This window comes from Octopus bimaculoides, chromosome 3 (assembly GCF_001194135.2).
Source record: "Octopus bimaculoides isolate UCB-OBI-ISO-001 chromosome 3, ASM119413v2, whole genome shotgun sequence".
NCBI lineage: Eukaryota > Metazoa > Mollusca > Cephalopoda > Octopoda > Octopodidae > Octopus > Octopus bimaculoides.
Genome location: NC_068983.1, coordinates 92,396,007 through 92,400,332, shown reverse-complemented (window position 1 = coordinate 92,400,332; position 4,326 = coordinate 92,396,007). Strand labels below are relative to the sequence as shown.

At 38.5% G+C, this 4,326-nt stretch overlaps 1 protein-coding gene across 1 annotated transcript in view; it reads right to left on the bottom strand.

Annotated features, from left to right (window-relative positions):
- Positions 1–4,326, bottom strand: part of LOC106871622 (protein scribble homolog) — a 698,511-nt gene that overhangs the window by 273,060 nt on the left and 421,125 nt on the right. The gene's annotated exons all lie outside the window — the stretch shown is intronic.

Below are 4,326 nucleotides of genomic sequence, written 5' to 3'. Positions count from 1 at the left end.
ATATACACAGATATATGAGTGAGTGGACAAATGAAAGAAGGGCAGTTGACAAATTTATTGTGTGTTACATGTATGGATGAAAACAATTTGTTTCAAATTGGTTGGTACTTCAAGTTTCAAGCGTGATGCTAATCTTTAGCTATTTTAAATGTGAATGAAAGAAGTTGATTGTTATTACCATAAGGTGAGCTGTGATTGATCAAGGAAGGTCATGTGGTGTCGTGGTTTGATGTTGGTATATTAGTGACAACAGTTAGTTGGAAAATACTGCATGATGAACAGAAAATCGACCACATAGTGGACAGGAAATTGTTCATGTGGCGGACATGAAATCAGTCACATTGTTGGCGGGGAACTAGGAAGGGTTGAACGGGCAAGTATATAGTTGTATATGGGTGTGAATGTGCTCATAAATTTTTTGCATGCATATTTGTATTAATGTGAGTGTGCGCACCTGTACAAGGGGACGCACGCACATTCCCGCATACACACACACACACATAAACGAACATGTGCATGTGCACACACATGCATGCAGACACACAAATGTGTATTCATTTATATGTACATATGTATATTTGCATACATGCATGTCCGCATGAATATTAGTGTGTGCGTGCATGCATGAGTATATATGTGCATAAAAAGTTTTGGGGATTGGTAATTGGTGGTCCTTCTCAAGGGGTTGGTTGGTGAGGGAGACCTTGGTGCAGGCAGTGCAGGGTAGCAGCTGATAGTAAGGTGGTATATCTGGGTTGTGAGCAGTCAGAGGCTTGAAATTTACCAGAAGGACACACCTCTGGCGATAGCAATAAGATAAATCGTATTTCTTGCTAATGGATACTGCACATTGATTTGGATATGCAGAGCTGTAAAGTGAGGGCTCCAGATGAATATGGTGGCACTCTGCTGATAATAGTCCACTTGATGCTGGGTATTTCATCTCAGAGGTCACAGAGTTTCCAGAGAAAACGAGACAGGGAAGTAGAGTTCTCTCTATCCCTGGATCTTAATGAGTGCATATGCTGGGAGTATCTTCCCTTGAAGTCATTAGCTATCATACCTGTATAGTGCCTAGTAATGCCATCAGATGGTGTAAGGATGGCACTGTATACTACAGTCCTTAAGAGGCAGGATCCTTCTAGAGGTTACATGATGGTTTTGGCAGTTTCAGGTTGGGTTTGGGGGTGGTGCAGGTGCATTTTTACGCCTGTTGATGCATACAATGTTAGATGCAATGTTGTCTAAGCAGGAGTAGCTCACCTTAACATTATGAAAGCTGAAGAGTTTGTAATAATTGTGGCCTTTGGGGAAGTGTTTGTTAATGACAGGAAGCTTGTAGTTACATTGGAGGAAACTTCTAAGTTGAAAGGGTGTTATACCATATAATTTTCCTTTTCCTAATCCTTTTGGGGTGAGGAGAGGGTGCTTGGGGGCTTCCCACATGTGTAAGGCTCTCAGTAAACCTTCTCCTAACCAAGCATTGTTGTAGTGGGGTGCAGCCCTATTAAAAATTTCTCTATTGGTTAAGAGATTAGATAGGCATTTGTTAATGCTTGAAACCAGGCTTCTAATTACAGCAAGGGGATGGCTTGAGTCCTTGTGGATGTATACTGTTCCCTCGTTAGGCTTCCTATATGAGTAATACTTGCCTGTGTTCAGGTCTAAGGTTATGTCCAAAAAACTCAACTGTAATCAGGTTGGTAGTAACTGTTATGGACAGGCTGAACTCCTTAAATATTTTATCAAGTCCTTCCTGAACCTGTCCATGGCATGGCCATTCATATGGCTTGAGATTGCTAGGCTGTCATCCTTATAAAGGGCCAACATATGTGGGTTGGTACGTCTCTAGAAGGTATCCAAGATGTATAACACAATGAGGTTGGCGATTTCAACCCGATCAAAGCTCCTCATAGAGATATCAAACAATGGATCACCTTCTTTCTTCATCCAGAAGGAATCCTTATGGACCAGAATCGACTTTCTGACATTCATGATAATTCTGATATAAGGCTAGTGTATGGCCCAGCAAAAGTTAGGACCTTCAGAAGGAAGGGCTTAGATATGGAAAAGTAGAGGTTAACAATGTTGAACTGGACGAATCTGCAGGCTGATTTATTCTTGATACCACGGAACCAGTTGATCATGGCTGTGCTGGAGTTCCATTGAGTCAACCCTGTAGCCCTTCTGATATCAGAATAGACAGTACTGACAATATATTTGCTAATGATACCCATCTCACTTTTAGAGGAGCTGATCAACCTGCATTTGGGATTGAAGAAAAGTTAGGCTTATGGTCCAAAAGTGTAATATGGGGGAGGGCAGTCCATGTGATCCTCTATATTAAGGTGGGTGGCTAACTCCTTTGCTTCTGTGTTTATGTCATTGTATGTGGAATTACTGGGTTTACTTGTATGTTTTAGTGATGGCTCTTGTAAGAAGTCTTGAGTGTGTGGAAGTGTTTATTTAGTAAATGTTCTTTGTTCTATCTGCAAGGGTGTGTAGGTTGGGTGATTGTTTAATTCTGGTCATATAGCCATTCAGGAATTTAAGGAAGAGGTTAGAATAATGCTGAAACCTTACATTCTTTACAATGTTCCATAGATTAGTCTTGAAGTTCTCAAGGTCTTTCATATGTGGGGCACACTTTCAGGATTTGAAGTCTGATTTATCTGTACCACCTTAGTACCAGCTGCTATCCTGCATCAAGGTCACCATCACCAACCAAGACCACCAATTACCAATCCCCAACACTTGTTCTGCACATGTATACTCATGCATGCATGTGTGCACAAGTACACATGTGTGCGTGCACACTAATATCCATGCAGACATATGTACATATAAATGAATATGCATGTGTGTAGACATGCATGTGTGCATGTTTGTTCATGTGTGTGTGGGTGTGTGCATCTTTATACAAATGCACGAACTCACATCAATACAGACATGCACACAATACCATATGAGTACGTCTACACACTCACATATACAACTACTTGCTGACATACCTGCTAATTCCTGGGAAAGAGGGGCTTATCCCTTGGTTCCATTCTCATAATTGTTTCGCTAATCCCAGTAACAACAATACAAAGTATGTAGCCCTTAAAACGTTTTTTGTGCATTTACAGAAAATACCAAACTGTCTTCCTAATGCCAACAACTCCGAGAGTTTTGGGGAGTGCTTTTTACATGCCACCGGCATGAGGGCCAGTCAGGCGGTACTGGCAATGACCAATAAGTTATGGATACCCAAATTGTGAAGTCATGTAATAAAATGAAATTAGTTATCCAATAGTAAGAATTCAAATACAGTAGCCCCAAAAAAAGGCTTTAATGTGTTCCCAGAGTATATAGAACATAGGAGGAAATACTAATAAGGTATGTATACTAAAATCATGAAGCATGTTACGTAATAACAGGCTAATCAGATATGAGATAATAACAATTCAATGCAAATACTATTTACTTGTTTAAGGGTTGTAGAGGATAAATTGTGAAAATAACTCTCACATTTGAAATACTAAGAAATAAGCATACTCAATTTCATTTTTACCAAATAATTTAGGAATATGAATAGGTCATTTCCCTTGGCTATATATAAAGATCCATTCCAGAGGCGAATGGGTTATTTCCCTTGGCTTTTAAAATAAAATATATTAGATATATATAAGGATCCCTTCCAGGGGCCCTATTATCAACTTATTCAACAATCTGAGGTTTCCAGACATGAGTTCTAATCACGTGTCAAGTTTCATCAAAATCGATAAAACAATGTAGGAGGAGTTAGCTAACAACTCCACAAACACTCCCACAGAGGGAATTTCCCACATATGTAGTAGATACATTTGCACATACAACCCCTTCCTAGTTCCCCTGCAACAATGCAACTGATTTCCTGTTCACCATGTGGTGTTTTCCAACTAACTGTTGTTGCTAACATACCAACATCAAACCATGATACCGTGTAACCTTCTTTGACCAATTGCAACCCACCCTATGGTAATAAAAATCAACTTCTCTCATTCAAATTCAAAATAGCTGAAGATTGGCATCACACTTGAAACTCAGAGTACCAACAAATTTCAATCAAACTGCTTAGATCCATAAGTATACATGCATATACATATTTATATACATAAACATATATATATATATATATATACATACATACATACATATACATACATATATATACATATATATACATACATACATATATATACATACATATATATACATACATACATATATATACATACATATATATACATACATATATATACATACATACATACATATATATACATACATACATATATATAC